Source organism: Lissotriton vulgaris, chromosome 9, assembly GCF_964263255.1.
Source record: "Lissotriton vulgaris chromosome 9, aLisVul1.2, whole genome shotgun sequence".
Lineage (NCBI taxonomy): Eukaryota > Metazoa > Chordata > Amphibia > Caudata > Salamandridae > Lissotriton > Lissotriton vulgaris.
Window position 1 is genome coordinate 79,539,061 of NC_141697.1, and position 12,198 is coordinate 79,551,258.

General features: G+C 49.4%; 1 protein-coding gene across 6 annotated transcripts in view; it reads right to left on the reverse strand.

The window, feature by feature from the left end:
* NUMB (NUMB endocytic adaptor protein) overlaps nt 1-12,198 on the reverse strand; it is a 354,591-nt gene that overhangs the window by 176,034 nt on the left and 166,359 nt on the right. The gene's annotated exons all lie outside the window — the stretch shown is intronic.

Consider the following 12,198-nt stretch of genomic DNA (forward strand, 5'->3'; position numbering starts at 1 on the left):
ATGGAGCTGTTTTATCCGGACTTCACACAGATAGTCCAGGAGGCCTGGCGCAGATTCCAAAACATCAAACGAACTCTGAGAGGGGCTGGCATCTGCTATTATATGCTGTACCCGAAGTGCCTTTGAGTACAAGTCAGTGGAAAAACATATTTTCTGCACATCTGCGGAGGCCGCTAACTTCTGGAAACACCACAAGCCAAGTGGGATCACGCCAACTGGGAAATAATGTTTCCCTTTTCAGCAGTATGATTAAGGTCTAAACAGTGAACTGTTAAACTCAGTATGTTTGCGCTCATGGCCATCTCGCAACGGTTTGGGATGGAATATTCTTGTTGTGACATTTCCCTTTCCTGTTTCTCTCCTTACTTGCAACTGCATAAACTGTATGCTTGATCAATACTAAAAGTAGCGGCCTGCTATGGACGTTGCCTACCCCCTGGGAGATCTCCTACTTGTTGTTAATGGGATACTGGGATTCACCTGATACAGGTTGGGTGGCTATCCAATGTGGGTTGGGGCGGTGGGAGGGAAGTTTGTTGATTAATGTCTTACGGGTTATTGATGTTAGGCAGGTTGACACAACACGCACAAGCTGGCTTTTTGGCATTACACACATTAACTGTACTATACATGTGCCTCTATGCCCAAGCTAGGTACATCAGATGGGGGGTGTGGAGGCCCTGGGATTGCACTGCATGATGTGGAATGTGAGGGGGCTGTCTAATCCCCGCAAGGGTAGACACGTCTTGGCCTATTTAGCCAGGCACAAAATACAGGTAGCACTACTGCGGGAGACTCACTACGCTCCGCGCGCTGACAACTGCTTGCGGCTACATGGCGCACCAAGAGATTTTTTGTCAGCTACGGCACCTATTCTCTGGGAGGTCTGCATCCTGATACATCAAACATTGCCTTTCACAGTTGACACAGTGATGGAGGACCCAGAGGGGAGATACATGCTGATGCGAAAGGATTTTCGCAGCTATTTCTGCACGCATCTCTGGTATCCCAGTTGACGCCATCCTACTCGGAGGGGATTTCAATCTCACTCTCCAGCCCACATCAGACACCACTGGCTCAGGCCATGACACCAAGCCACACTCTGTGAAAGAGCTGAAGGATTTACTACGGACACATATGCTGACTGATGCCTGGCAGCATCAGCACCCTAGTACCACGAGCTACTCCTTTTACTCATCACCACACAGGACATTGTCTCGCATAGACCACTGGTACCTAACTCCAGACCTCTTAGTTAACATGCAATCAATAGAATACTTACCCTGCAGGATGTCGGACCATTCTCTGGTGTGGATATCACTGACCTTGCCAAGTGTAGTGCGCACATACAACCCTTGGCATTTTCCTGCTGAGGCTCTCCTTGACACGATCTTCACCAGTGAGGTGCAAGAGGCGATCGTTGAATATTTTTAAATCAATTCTGGATCGGTAACGCGATATGGCACACTCTGGGAGGCCCTCAAAGTATACACTCGGGGCATATGCTAACTAAACAGGCAGGAGTCCTGTGAACTATTCACCGAGACTAAAATGCCACCGAGGAGGCGCTACGTGATTGACGCCCGGGCACTCTCGGAGGGCTCACACCCTCCAATACATCAGCAGGCAAAACTCCTGGAGGAGTTCCAGGAGCTCGCCCTTCGTGAAACTGCCTACCAGGGGAAATACGTGCGTGCCTGGGTATATGGGGAGGGGGGAGAGGCTGGGACGGACCTTGGCCAGACTACTCAACCCCCGGCAGCAGGCCGCATATATTACAAAATTGCAAATGAACAATGGCACTTACATCACTCAAGGAGCTGATCTTCTTTCTACCTTTTTGTCCTACTACACTTACCAATACACTTGCACTCTCGTCAGCCTTCTGTATGCTAATCCCGTGGTACGGCTCTGTGTTAACGGAGAATTAACAGATCAATTCCCTTTATCGCGAGGCACCAGGCAGGGTGGTTCACTATTGCCCTTTCTTTTCATCATAGCGATGGACCCCACCTCCAAGAGTGACATCTCCAGTGGGGCTTAGATTTCACCAGTGGCCCTTTTTGGCCTTGCTATATGCGGATGACATTATTTTATTTGTGTGCGACCCAGGCTACAAATCTTGCCCCACTAATCTGTGAGGTGATTCGCTTTGGTGGCTTTTTTTGAGACAGTCATTAACTGAGCCAAGTCTGAGATCTTTGCCTTAACAGATGGTACTGCACGTTTCACATTAGACTTCCCCTTGCAGGAATGTAACAACCTCCTAGATATTTAGGTATTTTATAACACTGTACAGCTTCAGAAGTCATCCGCCTCAATTAAGGTCTTGCCATAGATCGCTTATTGATGCAGAGTGATCACTGGGCAATGCTCCCCCTATCTGCTGGTAGGATAGCCATTATTAAAATGGTCGTTTTGCCTCGCTTTCTCTACCGGTTTTTAAATAACCCCATACCACTCACAACTACATTTTTCGCTACTCTCCTGAGTGTGTTGACAAAGCTGGTCTGGGCCAGTGGACAGGCCCGGTAGGGGTGGCAAAGGCTCACTATGCCCTGTGAGCGAGGCGGTTTTAGAGTGCCTGATCTGTACTTATATTATCTAGTAGCACAGACACATTATGCCTATTTCTGGTACCATCCGAATGCATGGCTTCAGTATTTGAAGCCTGAGCACTCGCAGGCACGGCCCTCCCCCCCTCCATCATCCAGCCACAAGGCCTAGCGAGGACACACATGGAAATCCACACATTACAAACCACATGCTGGGCCTGGGAAAGGATTTGTAGATATCTCTGGGTTGACCGCCTTTACTCTTCACATCAACCAATACTCGATAACCCATGGCTACCCCGACAACTGAAACTCTGGCGCAGTATGCGCTCACCCAATGCTGTCTTTGAGCCGTGGGAGATATGTTCCAAGACAGCAGGGTGCGCTCTGGGGCAGATATCGTAGACGGCCGAGACACATCCATCTTCGACAAGTTTTTAATACACAGGACGCGTACCTCACTGTTCGCCGCGATACGCCCCTTAGTAGTGGAACCACAGGACTTTCCTCCTCTGTCTACAATAATTATATCGCCTGACCGCACACACTTGGCCCTCCCGACTATATCCCCTATCCCAGACACTCGGCCCGGAGGTGGGTGGAAGAGCGCAGGTGGCCTGGGAGGGGGATTTGGGACACCCTCTGACAGACAAGATGTGGCCGTATTGTTGTGAGCAGACCCTCTATATTTCTAGCAACTGTAATCACAAACGACTGCGCTTTAAATATATACATAGAGCTTATGTTACCCCCACACTAGATGCAAAAAAGGATCCAACTAGGCCAGACAATTGCCAGAAGCGTGCGGCTGATTTACAAAAGGGGGTGGTGATGAACAGAGTGTCTGAATTGAGCAGACCACTCTTACCCAGTCCAAAGATCAGGGCTTGATCCATCACCGTTATTTATCTCACTGCCCCATCCCAGCTCAGAACCTGGCTATATGCAAATCAGTCTGTCCCTGGCCCAGTGCATCATGGGAACAGGGCAGACTAAACTACCAAGCCAATTCTTTACCAGAAAGGAGACAAGCTACCGGGGACCGGTTTCTGGCATTTCAGCCTCTTCAGCCCGGCTTGCTTGAATCCTGATGGAGCAGTGAGAAAGGGACTCATGTCTGAGTATACCCTGCCACACCTATAGTGGCCAAAATCGATTTACAAAAGGGGGTGGTGATGAACAGAGTGTCTGAATTGAGCAGACCACTCTTACCCAGTCCAAAGATCAGGGCTTGATCCATCACCGTTATTTATCTCACTGCCCCATCCCAGCTCAGAACCTGGCTATATGCAAATCAGTCTGTCCCTGGCCCAGTGCATCATGGGAACAGGGCAGACTAAACTACCAAGCCAATTCTTTACCAGAAAGGAGACAAGCTACCGGGGACCGGTTTCTGGCATTTCAGCCTCTTCGGCCCGGCTTGCTTGAATCCTGATGGAGCAGTGAGAAAGGGACTCATGTCTGAGTATACCCTGCCACACCTATAGTGGCCAAAATCGATTTACAAAAGGGGGTGGTGATGAACAGAGTGTCTGAATTGAGCAGACCACTCTTACCCAGTCCAAAGATCAGGGCTTGATCCATCACCGTTATTTATCTCACTGCCCCATCCCAGCTCAGAACCTGGCTATATGCAAATCAGTCTGTCCCTGGCCCAGTGCATCATGGGAACAGGGCAGACTAAACTACCAAGCCAATTCTTTACCAGAAAGGAGACAAGCTACCGGGGACCGGTTTCTGGCATTTCAGCCTCTTCGGCCCGGCTTGCTTGAATCCTGATGGAGCAGTGAGAAAGGGACTCATGTCTGAGTATACCCTGCCACACCTATAGTGGCCAAAATCGATTTACAAAAGGGGGTGGTGATGAACAGAGTGTCTGAATTGAGCAGACCACTCTTACCCAGTCCAAAGATCAGGGCTTGATCCATCACCGTTATTTATCTCACTGCCCCATCCCAGCTCAGAACCTGGCTATATGCAAATCAGTCTGTCCCTGGCCCAGTGCATCATGGGAACAGGGCAGACTAAACTACCAAGCCAATTCTTTACCAGAAAGGAGACAAGCTACCGGGGACCGGTTTCTGGCATTTCAGCCTCTTCGGCCCGGCTTGCTTGAATCCTGATGGAGCAGTGAGAAAGCGGCTGAGCACGCAGATTTCATCCATCTGGAATGGAACAAACCCCCAGTCCTTGAATTCTGGGAGACGGTCTTTAGACACCTGGCACTAATGGCGGAAGCTTGCGCTGTTGGGAAAGGTCGGCCCTCTAGGGGCTGGGATTCAGCACTTTACTGCTATCGCCCTGCTATTAGTCAAGAAGCAGATCTACTTACATTGGGGTGGGATTGCGCCGCCGACAGTGAAGGCCTGGTCTGATGAGGGATTTCTTGTACTGTGACACTACTAGTGATAGTTATGCAACGCTGCTGCCCCTGGCTTCTCGACCTAAGAACATTTGGCAACCACTCCGCTCCTATTTGCTGCTCCACCCTAAACTCACTGACTGAAAGCCTTACACAGCTGCACATAGATGTGTTGTTAGCTAGCCGGTTAAAAAACCTACATTTAACTATCCTTGTACGAACCTGCATTGTTATGAGATTGTTGGTATTATATTCGTCATTGCCACATCGTATGCTAATGCTTACTTGACATACCATGTACTGCTTTTGTCATGGCAATTTTTTTTTTTAAGAAACATAATAAAAACAGGTTTAAAAAAAATAAAGCAGCGACACTGGAGTACATTCCAGTACCCGTAATTAGCATTTGACTTTGACAATACCACTGAGAAAGCTCTTGTGCACATCGCCCCACTGTAGGTGTGATGTAAATTCTTGGAAACCCAGAAAGGACACCTGCATGTACCCGGTGCAGCAGTAAATTAAACACTGTGAAGTACCTGTGGCAATGTTTGTTTTGAATCCCTAGAAACAGAACGAAAACAAGTCTAGTGTACTTTACAAAAACTGCAGAATTCTATTTATAATAAGAGTCAAGTCAAGTCAAATAATTTATATAGCGCACTACATACCCAGAGGGTCTCAAGGCGCTTGAGGAAGGGTGGGGAATTATTTGTCGAAAATCCAGGTTTTAAGCTGCTTTCTGAAGGCTGGGTGGTTTTGAGTGAGGCGGAGGTGAATGGGAAGGGAGTTCCATGTTTTAGCCGCTAGGTAGGAGAAGGATCTTCCCCCATGGTGGATTTGTTGATGCGTGGAACCGCAGCGAGGGCTTGGTTGGAGGAACGTAGCTGGCGGGAGGGGGAGTAGAAGGATAATCGCGTGTGGAGGCATTCTGGTCCAAGTTCGTAGAGTGCTTTGTGTGCATGAGTGAGGAGGCGGAACGTTATCCTCTTATTGACAGGGAGCCAGTGGAGGTCCTTTAGGTGACCGGAAATGTGGTCTTTACGCGGGATGTCTAGTATGAGTCTGGCTGATGCGTTTTGGATGCGTTTGAGTTTTCTCTGAAGTTTAGCGGTGGTACCAGCGTATAGGGTGTTTCCGTAGTCCAGGCGGCTTGTAACTAGTGCGTGGGTGACCGTTTTTTTAGTTTCGGTGGGGATCCAGCGAAATTTTTTTTGAGCATGCGGAGGATGTTGAAGCAAGATGAAGAAACTGCGTTGACTTGTCTGGTCATCGAGAGAGAGGAGTCCAGGATGACGCCCAGGTTCCATGCGTGGTCCGTTGGAATGGGTGCTTTTCCTAGGGCAGCTGGCCACCAAGAATCGTCCCAGGCGGAAGGGGAAGTACCTAAGATGAGGACTTCTGTTTTGTCTGAGTTCAGTTTAAGACGGCTGTGCTTCATCCACTCGGCTACTTCTTTCATTCCTTCATGTAGGTTGGTTTTAGCGGTGTTTGGGTCTTTGGTGAGGGAGAGGATCAGCTGAGTGTCATCAGCGTAGGAGATGATGTTGAGGTTGTGTTGGCGTGCGATGGCCGCGAGGGGGCTCATGTATACGTTGAAGAGGGTGGGGCTGAGTGAAGAGCCTTGTGGCACGCCGCAGATGACTTCGGTGGCCTCCGACTTGAACGGTGGAATGCGGACTCTGAGTTCTTCCGGCAAGGAACGAGGTGATCCAGTCCAGTGCTTTTCCTTGGATTCCGATGTTGTTGAGGCGTTGTAAAAGGGTGCTGTGGCAGACTGTGTCGAAGGCTGCGGAGAGGTCAAGGAGGATGAGGGCGACTGTGTCTCCATTGTCCAGTAGTGTTCGAATGTCATCTGTTGCTGCGATGAGGGCGGTCTCAGTGCTGTGTTTGGCTCGGAAGCCGGACTGTGATGAGTCGAGGGATTTGTTGGCTTCGAGGAAGGCGGCAAGCTGGTTGTTGACTGCTTTCTCAATGACTTTGGCCGGGAATGGTAGGAGCGAAATGGGGCGGTAGTTTTTGAGTTCGGTGGGATGAGCTGTGGGTTTTTTCAGGAGGGCGCTGAGTTTGGCGTGTTTCCAGCTTTCCGGGAAGGTGGCGGATTTGAAGGAGCAATTGATGACGTCTTGGAGATAGGGTGCTATGATTGAGTCTGCTTTGTTGAAGATGTGGTGAGGACATGGGTCTGTGGGGGATCCTGAGTGGATGGAGTTCATCAGGCGGATGGTGTCCTCAGTGGAGATTGGGTTCCAGTCATTAAGGATGTTCAAGGGGGGTGAAGGTACGGTTGAAGGTTGGGTGGGTTGGTATCCGGGTTGGTTGTCGAAGCTGTTGTGGATGTCTGCGATTTTGTCGTGGAAGAACGAAGCTAGGGAGTCGCAAAGGGTTTGGGAGGGAGTGATGTCGTTGGAGTTGGCAGTGGGGTTGGTAAACTCTTTGACGATGTTGAATAGTTCCCTGCTGTTGTGGGCGTTGTCGTCTAGTCTGTCTTTGAATGCAGCTTTCTTGGCAGTTCGGATCAGTTGGTGGTGTATGCGGGTGACGTTTTTGAAGGCGTCTCTGGTGCTGGTGTTTGGGTCTTTTTTCCAGGCTTTCTCAAGGGAGCGACAGAGTTTCTTGGATTTCTTAAGATCATCGTTGAATCAGGGGGCGTTTTTGCTGCCTAGTTTGATTTGACGTTTTTTCAAATGTGCTAGGTTGTCGGCGCTGTTGGTTAGCCATTGAGTGAGGTTAATGGCTGCTTGGTTGGCGTTCGATGAGTGGGCAGGGCGGTTTTGAAGAAGCGATGAGGAGATCTGGTTGATGGTGATTTTGTTCCAGTTTCTTTGCAGAGTAGGTTGAGGATGGTTGTGGGTTGTGGTCTTTTTGTAGACAAAGTGAACGCAGCTGTGGTCCGTCCAATGGAGTGTGACTGAAGGAGATGTGTTTGTTGGAGGTGAAGATAGGGTCGAGTGTGTGTCCTGCGTAGTGGGTGGGGGTGTTAACTAGTTGTTTGAGTCCGAGGTTGGCGAGATTGTCCAGAAGGGTGATGGTGTTGCTGTCGTTGCTCTTTTCCAGGTGAAAATTGAGGTCTCCCAGTAGAATGTAGTCCTCGGAGGGGGGGCGTGTGGGGTGATGAAGTCAGTGATGTCTTCACTGAATTGTGCACTGGGTCCTGGTGGCCTGTAGAGGAGTGTGCCTCTGAGTGTGGTCTTGGGGTAGGTGTGGATCTCGAATTGAAGGTGTTTGGCCATAGCGAGGTTGTCGTCAGAGCTGGTTGAGATGCGGATGGAGTTCCTATGGACGATGGCGATGCCTCCTCCTGTTTGGTTAGTGCGGTCCTTTCGGATGATCTTGTAGCCTTCCGAGATGGCTATGGTGATGTCCGGAGCTGAAGAGGCGTTCATCCAGGTTTCTGTTAGGAAGGCGACGTCTGGAGAAATGGTGTCTAGTAGATTCCATAGGTCGATGGCGTGTCTGTGGACCGAGCGGGTGTTGAGCAGGATGCATTTTAGGTGGTTAGTGTCGGATCTCTGTTTGGTGTTTGTGGAGTTGGTCTTGGTGCCGTCATACTTGCAGGAGTTGCATGTGAAGGGTCCATGGGTGTGTCCAGGTGCGGCTTGGGCGCAGTTGGGGAGTCGGTTGGGGTTTAGGGCTAGGAGGGTGGAGGCGTTGTATGAAATGCGGGAGGGGTGGGTGGTGCGGGGACCAGGGGGTCTGGCGCTGGGCGCGGTCCAGGCTCGGACGGGCGTAGACGGGCTTACCTTTGGCGCACCTTCGGCGCGACCGCTGCGCGTTGGGTCATCAGTCAAATGGATAGTGGAGGGGGCGGAGCGTGGGAGGTCAGCTGGGAGGTGGTAGCGGGGCGGGTAGGCGGGTCAGGGAAGCACAACACAAGATGGTGGTCGGGGCACCCAAAAACGAAACTTAGGCTGGGCTGATAACAGAGATGCAAAATAAACAATCACGGCAAGCGCAGGCTTTCTAAATGGTAAACAGAAGTCGCGCTGACAAACTGCTCAGTTAAATGTGATATTGCGGAGTAATTTGTTGAAACCGGCAGAGGGGGCTCACAATGATAAATCAAATCGATATAATGTAACAATACCAAGCGTCTGGTCTCGATCTCAGATCTTGCAGTGGCTGAAAGCAAGGTAAGCGCTTCGAGAGTAGGCGCTATGCTAGGAGGTCTGGAGGCGTGGGGGAGCGACCGTGTTGCTCAGTATAAGACATTGCAGTAACCCTGCAAGAGTTTCCTTTCGTAGGCGAGAATATGATGACTTGCCAGGAAATGGTTGAAGGTTACTGGACACAGAGTTGCCATGATTCAGCCATGGTGCATGGTTTCAGGCAGAACAACATGTACAGCAAAAGTAGGGCAACATTACCATAACACAGTCGCAAGCAGAACCCGGGCAGGCCTCCAGCTACTTACTAGAGCTTGGTCAACGCTCGATGGGAGTAGGCATGGCAGATTTGAGGATACCGGGCTTCCTGCCTCCACTTGCAGACTCCTACTCATAGTTAACTGAACTGGTCATATTTGTAGTATAGAAAGACAACTTTCAACATAGCTACTGTTTTAAATAGAGACAAGTAGTAAAGACATATTCTCCGGGGACCTCTGCACACCGTGATACACCTGAACCACGATCCCCCTGCAACATTTTCTGATGACTCAAGAGCACAGGTGGAATCATCCTGCATTAAGACTTACAAGCTTCTTGTCAAGTGTAGTCTTTTGTGTAAAAACCCTTTATCGCCTCCGTACCGGAATGACCCCATTAGTAAGACCAAAGCTATTCATTTATAAACTATCTTTACAATTGACTATCTGACAGGAAATAACTACATTCATCATACATCCTTTCTTGAGTCAAAGAAGCGACATTTCGCTATCCAGTGGAATCCTACCGCTGACAGTGGCACTTTAATCCTATTTAAGCAAATGTCCGTTTTCCTATCTTAAAAAGCCAGCGACTCCTTTGCTTGCAGGTAAAGAGGCTCCAATCCCTGCTCCTCTGAGTTTGAGGGCCAGTCGGTGAAACTGAGGACCTGAGGGGCTCCCCATCTGCCCACTGCACCAGGGGACCTTGTTGGGGATTTGCTTCCTACCTACCCTACCTTCCCACACATTCTGATCTTGATACCCACCATGTATTAGGAATGCTACATCTCTGCTGTTTCAGGGCTGCTTTTTGGATAATAAAGGATCTTTCTGCAGGGGGTTTAATCTGAGATTCCCAACTTTAAAGTGGGTGGGAAACAATCAAAAAGTTGCTGTTAACACTTGCCAAGGATGTGCTGCCAAGGAAGGTCAGACTCTACCCCTGATGCAAAAACGCTCTTCATGAAAGCATCTACTGAGGGCAAACATTCCCCGTTCCAGGCTGTGAGACCTCCTTCCCCACAATGGCCATCAGTTTCAGCTACGACTCATCTCGGGCCACCCATCCGAGCAAGACTCTCAAACGCCCATCAGTTGTCTTCTTCATAACCCAAAGGGGGCTAGCGGGTGTGAAATACATTTAGCTGGCAGCGAATATCATTTGTAGTGCTGCCAATAATGGCCACAAAAGGTAGAAATGAGTATTACAAGTAGAAAAAAAAATGTACTGCCTCTGTATTGCTTAAATTCTTTTACGGGAGTCGGAGGTATGTGGAATACATTATAGGTTTCTAGATTGTTTTACTGCACGACTTAAACAATGAGAAAAGATCGCAACTTTTAGCAAATAGGCAGGTGCCTTTACTGCATCCATTTATTGAGACAAACTGAATTAATAATGTATATGTAGGCCAGACTGATTCAGGTTTCCCATAAATGGGCCGGCATACATACACTACCAGAGGCGCAACTAGAACAGAGTTTCGGGGGGGGGGGGGGGGGGGGGGCTAAGGAAAAATGTCGGGGGGGGGGGGCTGAACCTTTAATCAGTAGGCAGAGTGGAGCTGCAGGGGCTCTTAGAAGGTGGTGAAACAACTGCAAGGCCCAATTAACATTCAAATGGTCTTTAAAAGACCTGTGAAACGTTCGGGTGCGGCTCTGTGAGTGCCCGGGATCTGTCTCATCCCGGGCTGCCACCAGGCGCGGTTCGTCCATTGGGGCGTTGGGGCGTGGGGGCGTAGCCCCCCCTGCCCGACGCCGCCCGCAGCTCCCTCATGACAATCATGTCAATGAATCAACATGACGTCAGACCGCCGGGCGGGCGTCATGTTGATTCATTGACATGATTGTACAGACGGCAACACAAGTACGCCTGCGTGGGGACGGAGGGTGAATTTTTACCCGTGCCCACGCATGCGCACTTGTGTTTTGGCGGCGTTGCTCATGCCCATCAGGAGCCCTAATGGGCGTGCTGCGGGCGAGAGGGTACCTGTGCCCCTGGCGCCAGGATTGGCCAGGGGCGCTGTGAGCCTGTGACGTGTGCGGGACCGGCAGCAAGGTAAGAGTGTGTGTTTTTCGGTGTTCCAGTAAACTAGCTTGCACAAATGACTTGAGATAGTTCAGTGTGTTAAAGCATCTGCTGCAGAAATGTGTGCGTCTATTCCAGGTCACCCGTTTATTTCACGGCATGGGGTTTTGGAAATGTAAAAATTCTCAGAATTTCTTTTTTGATAGTTGCAACAACAGCCTTCAACAGATTTCATTTTATAAACATTTTCCAGAAAATGAGTTAACAACTGTCACCACAAATATAATGTACTCTTTGAACTATGGTTATAAAATTTCAAAATGTTAACAAACGGTAGAGGCGGAATAGCATGATATTTGCATTTATTATTGCATGCATGTTGGTGTATGTTTGTATGTGAATTTGTGTAGTACATACCTAGGGCTTACAGGATGGCAAATACATGGGCGGTAGAAGGTTTCCAGCATAAAAAGGTAGGGGTGATGTAATATGTAAACTGGCACATCCTTCAACATCGATCCTAAAGGCTTGTTAGAGTCCATAATTTATTTTTATATGGTCATAAAAATACATGAATGATGGATGGATGCAGGGTGGGTGCATTAATGATTGTTCGGTGGGTGGATGGGTGCATGGATGGATGCATGCATGATGGGTGGATTGATGGGTGGATGAATGGGTGGATGGAGGATGGGTGGGTGGATGGGTGGGTGGGTGCGTGCATGAATGATGTATGGATGCAGGATGGGTGGGTGGATGCAAGAATGATGTATGGATGGATGCATGCATGATGGATGGGTGGATGGATGGGTGGGTGCATGAATGATGTATGGATGCAGGATGGTTGGGTGGGTGGGTGGATGCATGAATGATGTATGGATGGATG